General features: G+C 36.2%; 1 long non-coding RNA gene across 1 annotated transcript in view; it reads right to left on the reverse strand.

The window, feature by feature from the left end:
- Nucleotides 1–18,894, reverse strand: part of LOC140255120 (uncharacterized) — a 96,005-nt gene that overhangs the window by 68,828 nt on the left and 8,283 nt on the right. The window contains exons 2-3 of the long non-coding RNA XR_011904392.1: nucleotides 11,743–11,854; nucleotides 9,644–9,778 (exon numbers count right to left, since the gene is read on the reverse strand). This is a non-coding gene — a long non-coding RNA (uncharacterized lncRNA). The remainder of the gene's footprint in view (nucleotides 1–9,643; nucleotides 9,779–11,742; nucleotides 11,855–18,894) is intronic.

Here is an 18,894-nt window from a genome sequence, read left to right on the forward strand (position 1 = left end):
TTACTTAATTACTACATTTACTTACAAGATCCTTAAGGTTCTTTATTAACACACTCTACTTGGGCACATCTGCATGCCAAAAAATTAATAATGAGCAAGTAATAAATCACATACTTGCTTTAAAGTTTCAATGAAAATCACAATTAGAACAAATGAATTAGAGTGTCTAATAAAAATGCAATGATGAAAACATTCCCAGAAGACTATTTTATTAGCAGTAGACAGAAGCACTAGATCTCTCAAAGCTCCTTCTTCTGGGAGCCCATTCATCCATCTAACAACACATGCTACAAGACTGTGTTTGCTTCTTGGTACTGAAAAATGAGGAGTATTTTATTACCTCTGAGAGTACCTGCAAAACATTTTTTTAAGGCAACTCCTTGAAATAATATTCTGTATAAACCTTAATGGAATTAGTCTGAGTCTTTCATTGAGGGGAAAAAGCATACTTAGAAAAAATAGCTTTCAAAAAAAGAAACAGAAAGGGGCTTGCTGACTCATATAGTTCATTCATTACTGTAAACATTACTGAAATATTGATTTACTCTAATCCCTCTTATGCACTACAAAGTGCGAAGAGAACCCTATTGTGATAGGAACTGATCTGTTTACTCCTAATGTAGGATTTCAGGCTGTCATTTTGTAAAAAGACTGTACAGTATTCTAAAAAGTTCATGCTTTGAATGTTATCAGCCTAGTGGCACTAAGTGATAAAGAGCTACCAAGAGATATCTACATCTTTCTAAATCACATAGTAAACACCAACACTGGAAACCACTGCTCGATCTGCCAGATAAAGGTACAGTGCTCCAAATGGCATTTGAAGTTAAAACTCCATGTATTAAGATTTTGGACTTCATTGCTTCCTTACTTGATTAAGTAAAACTCTTGACAGCTTCTTTTGGCTAATAGCTATCAAGTTAACCAAGCACAGAGCATTTGCTAACATAACATACCAGGAAATTCCAAAGCTGTTCTTAAGTAATCAACAGACATAAACCAGGCTGTGGATTGCTGCCATCATCTATTCCCCAGCAACTTGTACATAATTGTCTAGCATCAGTAACAACACTTACTCTTCCTCCACCCCACGCCCCAGTGCCTCGTATTGTCTAGGAAGCCCAAACCATGAAATCCTTTCACAGAGCATAAGCCAGAACAAATCCCACAAGCAGCAGAAATAGACACATCAAGTATGCCATTTTTGCAGACAACCTATAAAATGTTTCACCAAGATACTGGGATCAACACCACTCCTAAGAGCCATTTGATATGTGTTCTATCAACATTTTCACATAAAAGCATATCCCACATTTAAACTGTCCCAGTCAACCCAAGAAAATGGAAGAAAGCCATTGCCTGAGCTACAGAGAACAGCATAGCCATTTTCTTCTTCATTCTGCAGTAAACATGAGCAGGATAACATGATATAAAATAAACCTTTGTTTTACCTTGTGCATGTGTTTTACTTCACAGCATGGCAGACAACACATCTGTCCACAAGCTTCAGATATGATTATCCTCCTGTGCTCCTGTGCACCCATTTTACTCAACCTGTCAGCACACACACAAAGCTCCACTGTTCCCTGATCTGTACTAATGGCACCACCAGACTGCTGCTGGGCTGCACACGGTCTCATAAGAAATAATTAATACATCCAAGGCAATAAGTCAAAACTGCAACAAAAACAACCTTTCACCCAAGTTCTGTATCACGTTATGATTATCTCAGCTGCTGCAATATAAAGTTGTTGATGAAGGTTACAAGGGTTGGATTTGTGGATCGCTTTATCTCAATCTTACTCAAGTTCCAAAGCTGAATGCAAGACTGAGGATGTCAGCTGCAACTTAAGCAAGGCGTGTTGTTTCTTCAAGAATATAACATGACATTTCAGTAACATCTGAGGAAGCCTAATCTTACCAGGTAGCTGAAACTGTTTCTGTTAGAGCAATGCCCACCAACACTCAAACTAGCTTCAAGAATTGTCTAATCAAGTAATCGGATAGCTTTAAATCTTGAAGTCAAGAGCTGACTTGTAAAGCCCAACAGGAGCTTGTAAGCAATTACACTGACACGAGTTTAACTTTGTGCTGATCTGAATTACTTTAAAAACCTGCCCCTTTTTTTAGAGGATTATTGATACAGAAAATAAAGATATAAATACATATGAAATTGCATCACAGAGCTTCTCCAATCATACCTGCCCACATAGTTCTAACAGAGAAAATCTGGGATAAAAACTAAATTTGCAGGAATTAACTCAGAGTGAAACACCTGGATTTTCTGTTCCAATCATAATTGTAACTATGGCTCACATTCCTAACTTGTAACTTCCTTCCATGCAAAATAAATGAACACAACTCATGGCAAAATGAGTGTTGAGCCTGCAAGCTTCTGCCGTTTCTAACTACTTATGTAAATTGCTAAGCAACATAACAGAAAGCTGTGAAAGCAATATGAAGTCTAGCAACATTACTTTCACAGGAAGATGGAATACTGGTTTAATAATTCTTCCTTTAAACTTGCAAAGGTTAGATTTGGGGCACATCCACTATTGGCACAAAGAGCGTCAGACAATCTCGCAGCAGAAAAGGCATCTGGCAGCTTGTTAAATCATCTCTGCAATTAGCAGAAGCGGCTCTCTAAATGGGTCCTCAGAATGGGATTGTTACAACACAATTTCGCTAGCACTATTAAAGTGTCACCAGAACAGTTAACACCAGTTAAACGGTTCATAAATAGCATAGATAGAAAACATATTTACCCTAAAATGATTCAAAGTGAGCGTAAACTCCAGCATCCTTCCAAATAAGCAGGAGGTAAAATACAACTTGTAGCGTTAATAGTGGCAATCTTGTAACGTTTCATATCTTATACAGGTTGACAATTGTAAAACACTCTCAGGTTTAAAGCAACCTGGGCTGTTAAAACAATTGGTTCGTTTTCTTTAAGGTAACACAGGAATTTACTCTTGTAAGTGCTCAGCAAGTACATCCTTTGTATTCAACGCAAGTGCTTCCTCCTACCAATGGGCCACTAATTTATATTACTCAAGTTAAGACCTTCACAAAAGCCAAAAGCAACAAACAATAAGCAGGATAAGACTAAAAAAAAAAGAAACAAGAAAAAAAAGCCCGAGGTGTAACGACCTTATGGAAACATACACTAACTCGATTCATTTGATTAGTTCTTAATGTTCACCTGAGTTAAAAAATTAGTAGGCAGTTATCATAGTCAAAAGCGAAAAAACTTGCTTATCTGATTGCTCAAAAACCTTCAGACAACAGGTGGACACAACTATAACAATATCATCCAGAAAACACACTGCCGGCCAATTGTCACATAGTTTAGATGGCTTTTGGATGATCATTCAAAAGTAGATAGAAAGCAAAAGAAAAGGTTAAACTTCAATCTCCGAAATGAATTTCCTGAATAGAAAACGCTTCAGAACACAGAACCCTGATGTAAGCTTTATTTCTTGTTGTCTAAGTGCTGTACCATGGCAAACCCATCAGTGGCCATTTAAACGTAACAGCAGACCTGTTTCTTTGCCAAAACAGCTCCAAGCATCCATCCGGTAAACAGTATGAAAGCTAATAGACACCCTGACACCCTGGCTGTATCCACAAGTGCAGTTCAGTCAGCTTAAGTAAAAATAAAGGTAGAAGTACGAATTACAGCTGTTCATTCAGATGTTGATATCAGCCTTACACACTGAAATTTTGCAGTTTAGTACCCTCTATGAACTCAGTTTTCTAATGCAGAGAACAGACCACTTTAAGTAGCATGCTATAGAACTCAGCAAGTCTCAGTCATGACTCACTGACTTCCTACTAATTTATCTCAAAGCATAAATATAGTTAGCATTAATACTAAGTTGCACTCCATTAGAGATGCACAGACTTTTTACTCAAGGGCATTTTATATGATTTCTACTGTAATTTATTGATTTTTGCCTTCATTTGTCATTCCTATTGCTTTCTTAGCATTCAGAAGCACATTTTCACCTGCCACAGTGGGCTCCACTCATCAGAACCAAGCTTTAGCTTCCCATCTTGAATGATTTACACTCTAGTCCTTGGCTGAGGCTGTTAGGCTAGGCACTATTTTATGACCCAAGCACAGTTTGACTTTTACAGTATTTAAAAACCATACTGAAACATCAAAAATGAACCGTCACCTGATAAATAAAGCCAACAGCATGGCATTTCTCATTTTAATTCAAAATCTACTACAACACTAGGCCTTTTATTTAGTTAAACAAAGGAAACATTTGACTATTTCTACAGAGAAAATGAGTACAGATTACACCTTAAATTTAACCAAGTAATTTTTTAAAGAATAGATTCTTTTGAGCATTTTTGAGCATATTCGCCCATTCACTTAAAAATCAGTTCTACACCCATCCTGCAAGAAGTTAACACAACTCCTCTATAACTAAGAGAAATTAAAATCAGAATTAAACAAAATAAAGTAACCCATCTCTGTTTCACACCCTTTCTTCACTCTCCCTATTTCTAGACAGCTATGCTTCCAATGGAAGAGTATGAAGACTACCTTTAATAAAAGTCAGTCTAATTCCATTGAGAAATATCTTCATCTACTCATAGCCTCATCCAAAATTAATCACTCAAACATAAAATGCCATGCCATACTATCTAGTTATAACATTAAGATTAATATTTCCAGGCATGAATTTAAATCGCATAGTAGACCAGCAACAAAAATTGGAAAACTGTATTCAAGACAACACAAAGTGATAAACTAGAATCTACTTCCAAAATAACCAAACAACCTCAACAAAACTGTAGAGAGGGATATGGCTGCTAGAATGCCATTTTAATATAATTTTAAGGCAACAAAACCAGTATATATTAACATATGAGTTCTATTAATAATGTTTAACGACAGATTAACTTCAAATAGACACTTTCACAGTCCTTCTCTTTTTTAGGATTAATGGTAACGAGCTCTAAAAGACACATAATACATTGTGGTCATACTGGAACAGGTCCAAGAAATGCCTTTATGTGCATTTAAACATTCTAAAGCAAATTGCAGAGATGCAACCTTAGATCAGGAGGGTAAAACAAGAGCCCCAAATACATTAAAAAAAAAAGTTAAATTTTGGATTTAACCTTATCAAGGCAAAAAAAGTTCAGCCATCCTCAAGTGACTTCCTGGAAGAAAAATATTCCTATAAAAATTTTGTTACCAACAAATACACACTATTAATACAAAGCAACCCTGCAGATGCAACAAGTTCATCTCCAAGCCAGTTCCATACTCAGCTCTTAACAACTACAAAAAAATAAAATAAAAATAAAAAAATCAGACAACTAAAATATTTCCCAACTTTAACTCTTTTGTTCCTAGCACAAAATCTCTTACCTGTATAATGTTGAGCAGTTCACATCCAGTTTAATTTTACTTAACGAGTTTTTTCTGTCATACTTACACACAGACTCGTCTTTACTATGTAAATCAGAAAGCCCACTGGGAAACTTCACTGGAAAACCAGTGTAGGAAGCAAGTCATCTAGGATCTAACTGAACCAAAAAATAATGCATTTTATAAGATGTCTTACAGAGGTAAATCGGGGCAGCCACAATTCTAAATGATCACGGGAACTTGTGATCATACAGCATGTATGCAAAGCCTTATATTCAATAAAGTCACTAAAACCACTGTTACAATACTCCATCCCCAAACAGAATAAGCCGAGATTGGGTTTTGATATTACACAGCTATTTGTGTAACAAAAAGCTGTTTTAAAAAATAAAAAAAATCAAAGCAACATACAGCAATTTCACTATATGTACCACCTAGTCTTAAAAGTGCACACACAAGTAGAGTGTTTCAACAGTATTAAATTGAATCTTCAGCATTAAAAATAATAATTGCCTTATCTACTCACATCCAAGCTGTCTCTACAAGTTACATTTACTCCTTTTTCTCTGCAATTTCTATTGAAGTTGAATAAATTCATCTTACACATTTGAGCCAACACTTTCCTTGCCACAGCATTCATCTCCCAGACCAAACATGTTTGATTACTTTTGCTTGACAGGGTACAAGCAAATTCACACAAGTCCTCCTCTGCAGAAGAAAAATAGCACGCTGCCATCTGAGAAATACCCTGAACATGAAGAGCAGTCTCCTTTGGCACTAAGGTGCCTCGATACATCTCATTGATTTTGGTCCTCAGTAAATCTTGGCTGTGTTTCAATTTAAGTGCCATTTCATATGGTATTTACTGTGTGGCAGATCTTATTACACAAAATCCTCAGATCACCTCACACTCTCTAGTACCCCCAGCTGAAAACCCTTTATATACAGATGGCCTTACTGAAGGCAGACTGCTTTCCATTTTCATCATGCTCAAGAAGCAACAGTAAGAACAGAGTGATGTTTCCTTTGCTGCCGGGGAGGGGAAAAAACTGAGAAACTTAAGGAAAGCAATACAAGTAGAGCTTAGAGGAAAAGGCAGTCCTGCCCTGCTTTGGCTTTTTCCATCAAGACCAGATGAATAAGCAAATAAGAAAAACATGAACTATTTTTCTCCTTTACCAATATCAACAACAGACTGAGACTGAATGAACAGAAAACACACCAAGCCTTTTCCTTACAACAGCCACAATCTAGTCACAAACACTTAAGGGGAGCCACAGTAAGACAGAAGTAACGCATTATTTTAAGAAGCGACACTATTAATAGTGCTCCTGTGGTCACTGCACAAGAAACTACATTTGTTTTACTCAAGTCAGCAGAGTACAGACAAAAATTCAATTTAAGGAAATTGAAAACATAACTTAGTTTATTATTAATACCTTTGTCATCTTGTTACTGTTCATCAGCTTCAGACACTGAATGCTTGAATTAAAAAAAAAAAAACAACAAAAAAAAAAACATTATCACAAACTGCATACCATGCATTTAAACTTGAAGATACTGTGGCAACTCTTGGCTTATATCAGCCAGCTCAGGTCTCTCTATGAGGACCAGAAACAAATAGGCCATAAATCATGTTGACAAGTCACTATTTTCACATATAAGCTTGCTACCACATAGTAAAGTGACATACTTCAAGAAACAAAATTATCAGCAGTAGCCACTTCTCAATAGCAAAAGTAGATACACAGGTGGCACTCAGCAAACATGAAAACAGAATGCATTAGTCTGACTCACCCTGTCACAACAGAAACTTCCTAGCAAACTTAATTGTTTGTTTTCTTTAATGTGGTCCCTGCATAATTTAGAAACTAACAGCAACCAGATCCACAACGTTTTATTGGTCTTAGAGTCAATTTCAAGCTAAGCTCTGAGAAACATACTTAAGTACATCAGTCTCTTCTAGCCTTCTGTTTAGAGTAGGTCAAAAATCATAGTAGTCCCTCATATCAGTCATTCAATATTGTCATCTACTCCAAACGATAACCCAAAGTACTCCTGCTTGATTCTCTTATAACCTAACGTCAAGCATTTACTGTCCCACTGCACAGATGAAGAACATAAACACCCCAGCATCCCTCCCACTTAAATGTCTTTCTTGTTGCGTGCTCGCATAAGCATTCTGTTCTTGGCCTCTCACTAATGTTTCCATCACAATACTCAGTCCTGGAAATTTCCAAGTAAGAAATAGTTCACAGCCTACTGAAAATTGGCATTAGAGAATAAACCTCAACCCACTCACATCTGTAGATGAGCAAGTATGCAATAAATAAATCAAGTTTCTGGTAACCAGCAGAATCTACCTCAACATGCTTCAAAAACATCCTTTATTTAACCACTAAAAAAATTCCAACACTGTTCTACTGTAATGCTTAGAATTTTCTTTTCCTTTAGCTACTAAATCAGAAAAGAAATACTAAATATTAGAAGTACGGGCATACAGTGTAACCAGAAAAGGAGGAAACATGACAGACTGTTCTTGGTTTACTCATTTAAGTGCCCCCAAACTAAGGAAACTCTTGCTGATGTGGGATTAATAGCCTGAGAACAGGAAGTGAATTTCTCTTAAAGGTAATTAGAGTTAATTTCCCAGAAACAGGGGAAATTGTTCAGATTCATTTGTACTAAGTATTTAAGACTGATTGGCCTTAGCAGCATATTTTCAAAACCAAACAGTATTTTAATACAACAGATTCTACATCATTCAGCTGCATATACGCAGAAAAAGAAAGACCAATGCAGTGTAGAGAATTCATGTCATCTCTTCACTAACATTTTACATATTACCTTCTTAATACAGGTTTTGATGTGGACATTGTGCGAAGCACGCACAGAAGCAAGTATGAAAAGGGGAACGGAATGCATGTTTAAGTATTCCTTAACAGTCTATCACTACTTTCTGCACAGTCATTTGATAGTTCTCAAGTGAAAGAGCATTAATACAAACAAAGCCTTCCAATACACACAAAAAGCAACTATTACTAGTTAAACACTATGAGGAAATAAAAATTTCCAAAACAAACATGAAGCTAGGATGCAATACAGTGAGAATAACTGGTTGGGAGGTAGCATAATAACTAAAATGCTATCAATTGCTTAGGTAATTAACTGTACCTAGGCTATCTGCATTATCACTACTGATATTTTTTCCTGCATTTGTTTATATATACACAAGAAATCCTTGCTGAAAGCTGGAATAAAATGCTTAAAGAAGTTGACTTTTTGAAGAATACCAATTTGGTTATTTTTCAATCTTAAAGAATAACAAATGCATGATGAACAATAGACCTCGACTGTTCTACTAGCTAGCTCACATTTAGATGTGTTTACTGCTAGGTGAGTCATTAATATTAAAAAATTGGTGGTAAGCTACATCAGAACTCCTAACACCACTTCAAGAGAACTCCCCCTACAACTTCCTTCTATGGGACTTGTAAACCACAGGCCCAGATAAATAAAAAACAGACATTCAAGCCCAAGTTCAGTGGGAAATGACAGGACCTTTACAAAGGAAAAGTGACACTCCCAGTGATAGCAAGAGCACAGCCAAGAAGCAGCAAAAGAGCAGAGACAGTCTGTGCAGCAGTTTGACAATAACCTTTGATTTCTCCCACATTTTCACCCATACTCACATATTTGTGCACCTGTTGAATCAACATACCTATGTTCAAGGAAAATATTTGGAATAACACACTGACTTGTAGCTGCATTCACACTCATCCACAAGATGCTGTATAGAATTGATGAGATTTTTTAGAAAGAATGAGAGAACAGCAATTTACAATGTGCAGTGCCGGCAGCTTTGATCCTTTACTCTCTGGTCTTTCAAGCAGCCTGATTTAAATGCAAGGCTGCTACAGAAGTTCACAGCTTCTGGAAGACATCTCCCAAAAATAAGCCAAGTAAAAAGATGCAGTCTGAGAACAGCTCCTGCCCTCTATTCCACATGGGAGGAACAGCGGGGGAATTGGCAACATCGATCCGGAAAGCACATCAAGGATAATCAGGTCTAGTTCTCTGGCAGATACATACATTATTAAATACTGACTATTTGACAATGACCTTCAAAAAGCACATCATAAGGAACATAACACTGTGTGTGTATGTGTCTGCAAAGACTACTTCAAAAGATGTCTTTCTGCACCTACACGTTTATCTACAAACAAAGCACAAAAACATGAAGTGACATACCATTTGGAGTGCATTCTGTGTCCTAAAAGACACCGACAAGTCTTCACTTACATTTGTTCCCAGATGAACTTGCCACGGAATCTTAAATTCAGACTTGAAGTTGTTTCCTGGACTGTCATTTACTTACGCTTTACCCTGAAGAACAAGAAGACAAAAAAAAAAAAAAACAACAACAACAATAAATAAACAAGCCTGTTAGAGATGACAGAGGTCTCTTTCAAGATGAGGGAAGGTCAAGTAGTGATATTGTTTTAGTGAGTATCTAAAGGAAGAAGGTGCCTTAGTATAAGAACAACAACTAAATGCACAATTAAACATAGCAGATGATCTAGGCATACATTTTGTTACGTAATGCTTTTAGATTTTTAAGGTTCCTATACCTGGTCATAACCATTACCAGAATGCCATAATCCATTTCACTCTACACATCTCCACATTCACGTACAAGCATTTCACAAACCAGTTCTTTCAAATTCTCTTTTATAAACGTTTATACTCCCACATATTACTAATAACTGTCTCTAAACACAAATTTTGTCTGCTATAAAAGGGGTGTAACCTGCTGCTCAAATAAGAATCAATTCGCCAAAAATCCCCAATACCTAACTAGAAAACAGTACTTTAGTTGATTCATAACAAACTATCTCAAAAAAAGTGAATAAATAGGGCTACACTGGTTTACATTAAGGATCTGCATTTGAGATGCATTTACATCCAGGAATAAGAACAGAAAAACTTGGATACTTTTAAGAAGCAAACTGTGCAATTTTGAAGCAGAATTAATAGGCCCCAACAGCAATTGTCATCCAAATCTTTGTTAAAAGAAATAACCTTTCAGCTCTTTCCACATAAATAGTCATACATTCCATCTTGTCATTCCTAATCTCAAAAGAGCAAGTTCTGTGTACACATTATTTCCTAAATCTTCTGGCTTAGAGCTCACAAGCATCAGCCAAATCCTGATGCAGTGCAGTGTTACCCTAAAATAATTTGGCTTATAGTAAGTGCATTACTCCACCTGCCAAAAGAGAAAGACCTCACAGATAACCAAATATATTATACTGAAAATGTAACATCTAACAATTCAGTCTGTCTGTTTACCTGTTTAAGCCACAGCATTGCTACATATTCAACATACAGCTCCAAAATGCATACATATTCATATGTTTATATTTTTTTATATGTGTGTGTTCTATCTATAATGCCAGTCTCATTATCATAGAAAGCCTACAATAAGCAAACTAAGACACCTCAACCTGCGTTTTTTCCTCACAAAAGCAGCTACAGCCCTCAAGATCTTCTCAAGCTGTTATCAACAGAACCAAAACACAGCTACACAACCAGCCCCAAAATTACACAGACTAACCAAAAAACAAAGCAAACCATTTCAAGTTCAAAATAACCAAATGAAAACCAAAACATGCGTTATTACCCTTCAGGCTAACAAGTGGTGGGATAATAGCTGCTAGTTAACATGTTAAAAACAGGTATGCATTAGTCAAAATAACAATCAATCTGAAGGCTGTTCACATACCCCAATTCAGCAGATAGGCATAAAGATCATTACATCAGTAATTAGCATAATTTAATCTTTTCTTGGCTAACAAATGCCTCCCAAAGCAATTAAAAAAGACATCGTTTCTGAACTCCAGGCAGTAGTACTCGCCCACTTTTGAAGGTGAATAACAAATTACTGGATTATATACATTTTACTAAGCAAACCAGAAGACACTGAACTAGTAAAGCCCAGGTTCACAGTCCTTAAGGTTTTGAAAGTACTAATAAAAATTACAGAAAACAGGTAATTAACCTGTTATACCTGTGCTTCTTTCAGCACACAGAAACTGCACATAGGATCCAAAAACTCAAATAGATTAACACATAAGACAATGAAATCCCAGCACAACTTCTTGTATTTCCTATTAATCGTCATGAAAACATATGCCAAGTTCAGTTCCAAGTTGCATATATAACCCTACCTGGTAATCTCAGACTTCCTACTATTCTTTCAACAGCACTAAGAATTAAACCTACTGAGCAATATAGTCACAGGGGAAACAAAGATAAGCAGACACTAACACTGAAGATAAAACACTTACGCTAGAAGTTACTTCCTGCCACAAGTTAATTCCTTCCTAGCTGTGTTGATAAACGTTCCAATTAACGGGCAATTCACATGAGCACAGGCATGGTAGAGTCACCAGAACAGACCTGAAAAATGATGCAAATTAGATGAGTACCTTGAGCCAGCAGCATAGGCTTGTAAACTTCATGAATACAGATTCCCATTGAATTATTTACAGCAACTACCACCAAAATATTTACTTAAATTACATCAGAGATGAAGAACACAGCCTCCCCGAACAGGCCATTTAACCATGCTGCCTTTTCCTTCCCACTATCAATTACAGGTTCAGAGTTGATCCTGGTTTTTAAGTTTAAAACACAGTATTTTTGTTCATAACACGTAATGTTCCAACAGTAAAACCAAGTTTTAATATATATAATTAAACATTATGCTAATATAGTTTTCTACTGCGTCCTGAAACCTCCTCACCAGTTTTTGTTTTGTGCTATTTTTGTCATTCCTTTTTACTGAACTGGCACAACGACATTATCAGAGGGACATAAATAAAATAAAGAAAACCAGGATGTAATTAGGATTGACAAGGAAAACATTCAACGTAGAAAGGAAGAAAGCAGAAAGTTATTTCAAACAGTGGAACTGAATTGCTTAACTTTCACATACTTCTAGGAGCCTGTGCCAATGCATCAGCATTCCTGTTTAATGCCTCTGGGCAGTTTCATCAATCATACCGCTTTCAACAAGCTACACGGAGCTTTCATATTGTCTCTGGAATCTCTCCAAGTGGAGGTCTGCAGACAGAAGTGAAAGGAGCCATGCTTTGACTAAACATGAAAATAGCTCTTAGTTACATTCCTTCTCAGCCAGAACCTTCATATTACGTACACACATGGACACTGGAAAATAAGAAGCACAGGCAGCAAGAAACAGAACTGCACGCACACTGCAGGTTGTGCTCAGTGCATTGCATCAAGTCCTTCAGAGACATTAGTAGTTATAAAGGAGATTACTGGAACATATGAATCAGAGAGACAGACACAGGGGAGGCTGCTATTTTTCAATTAAGCTCTTCCATCATTATAAGAAATACAGCTGCACTGTAATTACAACACCACTATGAAGTAACCAAACATGCAGTAAATACACACAGTACATCCGAAAAGTTAGCTTTCTGGGAAACACCATTTAGTTAGATAATCAAGGATTCAGTACACAACTGTATTCCTCATGCACAAGAATTTGACCATTCTCATGAAATGATCAGAATAGATTTCAGAAAAAACAAGCAGTCTCAAAAAATCAGAGATTCACAGTCCTAAATACTAAGGAAACACATGTTAGCCTTGCCAGCACAAGAGGAAAAGGAGCATCTCTACAATTACAAGTAATTTATCTATTAGATAAATGCATTTGATGCTAACTGAGTTTCAATAACAAAACCAAAGCAATTAAAAACGTACTGGTCATACTAGCCTATCTCCTGGTGGAAAACAGCAGGGGACTGGAAAATGAAGTTCTTTTAGATTTGCCTCTTCAAAAACCTGAGCTCAAAGGAAGAGTCTTTTGATCCCAGACACCAGCAGTGAAAAACCCCTTTATCAGTAGGTAGAAAATCAGCAAATTATTCCTTTTGTGCATACATGTCATCAAAAATCTTCATATTTAAAACATTTTCTGTCTTGCAGGTGCTACTGTTTGTTGTCTAGACTATTCTCTTAAATCATTTTTGTGCTAGGAAATGCCTTCATTTCTTTTCATCACTACCTGCCCATCCTCTACTTCTGCAACAAATCACTGTTTCCTGGCATTCCTCCTGACTTCTCCCTCAAGCAGCTCAAATGGCATAGCTATTTACAACAGCACAGTTAATAAGGTTGCTGTCATTTCATTAGTGTTTTATGTGTCACACGCTTCCAAGATTTATCATTTGCTGGCAGTCAGCCTGAGCAATGCGCCCTCAGTGAGGACTCATTTTCCTCATCGCCTCCTGAAGAAGTTACAAGACATGTATCATCACTCACGGATTTCTGCAGAGTGCTTTGGGCTGAAGTGTCCCTTTGAGTCGTTCAGCTTCCTGATAAATATTTGAACTTGAAGAAAGAACAAGGAATCCAAGATAGACAGTTGGAAACTAATATATCCTCAGAGAAATTCAAGAGAAAAGCAGCCTTAGAATAGCTACAGCATAAACTAAGCAAAATAAAAGTCCAGATGAATCTTGGAGCAATAATTCTCGGGAACCTGTGTTGAACCAGTACAAACAGGAGTCTCCCACAGCAGATGTAACCATCATGTTCCTATAGCACTGGACAGTTCAGGACTTCAGATGTGCTGCTCTAGAAAGGAAGAACATAACATGTACTTTCTAGGGCAAGGCAAGCAGTTCATTAAAGTTTCTGCTCACTACTTTTCCTGTTGAAGTTCCTTGCTGTAGACCCCTCTTTTCTCATCCCTCATCTTCTATTAACAAAGAACAAAACACTTCACTTTTGATATTCAGCTCCCACAAAATTGTGGAACAATAGAGGTTTGCATGATCAGTCTGATCTAATACAGTAGTTTAATTCTCTGTTCATCATCAAAGAAGCATTTGTAGTGATGCTCTCTTTGCTACAAGGACGATTCCTAGAACACTGCAGCAATGAATATACTTAACCATGCACCGTCATAAGCATAGCCTCTTCCTCTTGCTCAGTGACCTAATTTAAACATGAAGTAAAAAAATGAAATTGCAGAAAGTTTCTCAAGATTGTTTTATTAATAAAGTTCAGGTTCAGTGCACTTCACTGACAAGGGCAAACGATCTGAAACATGAAGGTGAGGGTAATTCGCATTCATTTGCTGAGACCAGGATGCCTTCAACAAAAGTAGCAAAAAAGAAATAAGCAAAGAGACCTGTTGACTTTAAGCCAGGTCTAACCACGATTTGGGTTGAATAGTTTACATTAACTTATATATGTACTATATTTTAGTAATTATCACAATACTCAAACAAAAGAATATTAACCTCATGTTTAAGCTTAGGGTACAATGGCTCTTAAACAAAACCTACAGAAGAGGCTGCTGTGTTCTTTAACTTTGCACCTCAATTTAATACAAAAATTAGTGTGTTTAAGAGCATTACATTCGATAATCAATATATTTTATACTATAAATCTTCACTAAGTACAAGCATGCATTTGCTCTTGATTTTCTAAAATACACATTTCACCAAACCTTCATATACCTGCATGAAGGGAATACATGAAACTTGCACAGCCTTTTGAATTACTTTGTTTTAGCAACTTGTTAAACATAAGTTCTTGCAGACCTACTTAAGACACTACTTCAGGAACAACCCTGACATGAACAAAACCTGTCTTGTCTTGGAAAGAGCTCCACACATGATTTCAGCCTTTTCAGCACTCACTCAATTAAATCAAACATGCAATTTGCTTTGGTCCCCACACATGATAACTCAACATTTCATAACTGTCACTTAACAGCACTTTAAAAAGATGCTTTATGAATTAAATTGTCTATGGCTATGAGGGCACAGAGCACAAATGACAGTTAGTTAGGACTTGTTTTTAAGCTGCACAGCTATTGAGACTTATCAAAGACTGGCAGAAGCAGAGTGTTACAAGTGAAGAAGAAGGGAACTATAAATTTTAGGACAACTAATGACAAAACATATTCTCTCCTAAGTTCAGCTTCATCATTAATGCAAGGCATTAAAAACAATTGTCCCTACAGATATTGCCCCAAAAGCTGCCTGTGCAGACATCAATGAAAGACATCAGTGCAAATTTTAAATAAGCATTAGCAAATGCAAACTTAAGACAGACTTGCCTGTTTGGCATAAAAATTCACTCTTTCAAAAGATTTGGTCGAAACAGTAACAACACACAGACTGTAGCTTACTGTAACCTAAAATGGTATCCTGAGATTGATACAAACTGAGTACAATTACCAAGTCTTAAAAACAAACAAACAAAAACAATGAGTCTGCTAGCTTTGATTCCACTTATCTCACTACAAAGGGATTTCACAATCTCTCCTTTGTCTCAGAATTAAGTTCATACAATTTCTCTTGAACTGAACACTGACAATACACATTAAGAACTGCACCCCAAACTAAAGCATCACTTCACACATGGGGTTCTTCAGCGTGACTTGGAATTTTGACTGAACACCCACATAAGCAGTTTACAAATCCAAATAGATATTAATAGAAAAGGCAGCTTATGTAAAAACTAACTGCACGGGGAAATTGGAGATAATATATGAAATATGACATGAAATCTATCAGGGCCATTCTGCAGTGAACTTAACTGCCATATTATTGTATGCCTCAATTTAAATACTGCAGTTTAAAAACTCCCTTGAATGAACTTCAGGAGTGCTTTAAGTAGTAATATCTCAGCTCATTAGCTTCAACAATGCCAGCATGCCTTCATAATAGCATTTAGTTTAATTAATGTAAGCTAGTAATTAACAGCAGTTTACACAAAGGATGTCTTTGGCATATTGCCTGTTTGTAGTTAATTCAGATTTTTCTAAGTGTTACAGAAATGAAAGAATTGGTTTCACACGAGAAGTGTAAAGACAAAAGAAAGCTAATCAATTTTCATCTAAATTTAGTTGTACCATGGATTTAATTCACAATAAAAAACAAGTATACAATCCTACAATCCTAATTTTTGTAACTCTGAGTTACATAAATGAATTAAAGCCTGCATCCAGTGACTCCTTGCAACACTTATTAGAATTAGAGGGAAGTTAATAAAATTCTAAGATAGCAATACAAGTTGTTACCCTCATTCTAATGCCTCACTGCTACCTTACCAGAACATCAATATTTCAGAGCATTTTCTCATCATTCATGTGAAAAATGGTTTTAACTTAAGGTGAAACAAAGAAGCATGGTATCTACCATGACATTTACATCCTTAAAACTACTGCTATACCAGCTTCTGCACATTCTCAATAATAATACAAAAATAAAAACAACTACAACAAAAAATCCTCTCAGGATCAAAACTACACAGTAGATACAGCAAAACAGTTGAAAATACCATTTCCAGATACTCTAAAAATCAGCAGTCTGCTCAGAGACTTAACAAAACTCAATGACCAAGTTCAGTAAGTTGTCAAAAAGCCAGAAAGTATTATTGCACTGAATCTAATGTTTAGGCAACAGACATTACTTTGGCACTATTTAGCAGGGCTGAGTCAGTACAACTAAGGAATAGAGTATAAAGTACAGTGTAACCATAATGGAAAGGGATGCCCATTCAAGTGGGAGGCCCACTTGGACTCCTCATTTTCCTTCCTGGATGCTGACTGAAAAGGATTCGTCTAACTTCAGTGGAGTACACATAATATAATGGATTAGCACAAATGCTTCCACTGACAGAAAAAAACAAACCACAGACATAAGAATAGAAAATGATTCCTACTACCAGATTTCTTTAAGAACGTTCAGCAAGTCTTCTGTACACCTAGTACTAACAATTCGGAGAGCCTTCTATGGGAAAAAAAAAAATAAAATCTATCTGTAAATTGTCAAGTACCACCATTATCATTAATGACTTATTAGCTCACTTAATCCTTTGAGAAAAAGAAAGCTTCCACTGGTTTGTCCAGACACTGATCTGCAATCCAGTTTATAATAGTAAAGGCGTATGTTTGGTGGCCCTGCTAGGCAGGGGGGTTGGAACTACATGATCCTTGAGGTCCCTTCCAACCCGGGTGATTCTGTGTGATTCTGTAATACATTCACAAAATTATTACAGCTATAACACTAAGTATCAGTGCATTTTCACTGATGCCTACAGTTAGGTGACTCTTGCCTGGATATCTGCATTGCTATCACTGGCTTCTTCAGATTGTTTAGCAGTATTACTAGGATTAAATTTACTTAAACATAGAATATATCTAACCAGACATACCTTCAAAGAGCACTAACGCTGACATACAAAATGACTAAGCAAAAAGCAAATAGGAGAACAACGAAAGATTATAAAACTCAGGTTTAAAATAATCTGAAGTAAAGCAACTGACATCCACCTTCCAAAACCAAACTCAAAATCATTTAAGTCCATTAATTTTAAAACATAACCCTGAAAAATCATTTGAATTAAAGAGGTCACTTCAGGTTTCATCACCATGAACAACCTGCCAAAACAACGACAATACTTCATTTCTAATGAAGTAGAAAAGAGAAAGCATAATATGCCATCACTTCATAGCCACAATACCAATGCTCTTACTTCATTCCAGTCATTCTTGATAGGAACCACACACAAAAGAAACCCTCAAAAGTATATAGTAACCATGACAGTACTAACCATCATGTTCAAGCAACCTAATGCTGAAATCAGTCATTAACTAGTTAAATACATTTGAATATAACACCTTACAATAAAACTCTGAGCAAGTTAATTCCAACTTTCTAGCAAATACATGCGTGAAACCTTGTCATTTTATTGGTTTCAGCAGAGAAAGGAAGAAAACTGAGCAAAATAAATTACATAATATGTTTCATGTGAAGAACCTTGAAGATAAACTTGTCAAAACACAGAAAATACTATGATGTATATTTGTACTTTATATTAAAAGGAACAAAACTAATAGTTTTAAACAACAAAATTGAACATGCTTGGTTTGTTGGGAATAGAATTCCAAATATTTGGAGTCAAACTAATAAAGAACCAGAACCTATTGCTGTCACAGACGACATACAAAACAAAGGGAATGAGTCATCCCATTTAAGTTGTTTTTGTTTTTAAATTTTTCATAATTAAAAAGACAATCAGGTAAAGATGCAGCAATTCCTTTGGAAGGAATTTCTATTCTGTAGAGGAGAGAAACACCACAAATCTCCAGCTTGGTCAAATAAAGGAATAAGAGCAACATAGAAAACTTAACTGCATTGTTAGTTCCTTTTGTTTTCATCAACAAATTGATTATTGGCATTATTGTTGAAAAAAAGAATATCTGACAAAAGTAACTTCTTCAGTCATGCAAGAATAGCATAACATATGCTAGCCTTCTTACTTCTTTTCCCATCATTCTCTTTCTTTCACCTTGTTTTCTATTGATCATATATGCACTACAGCTTTGTTATATCAGTGCAAGCACTGAACTTGAAAATTAAGGTTTCCTGGTAAGAACTTGCTAA

The sequence above is a fragment of the Excalfactoria chinensis genome, chromosome 7, assembly GCF_039878825.1.
Source record: "Excalfactoria chinensis isolate bCotChi1 chromosome 7, bCotChi1.hap2, whole genome shotgun sequence".
Classification (NCBI taxonomy): domain Eukaryota; kingdom Metazoa; phylum Chordata; class Aves; order Galliformes; family Phasianidae; genus Excalfactoria; species Excalfactoria chinensis.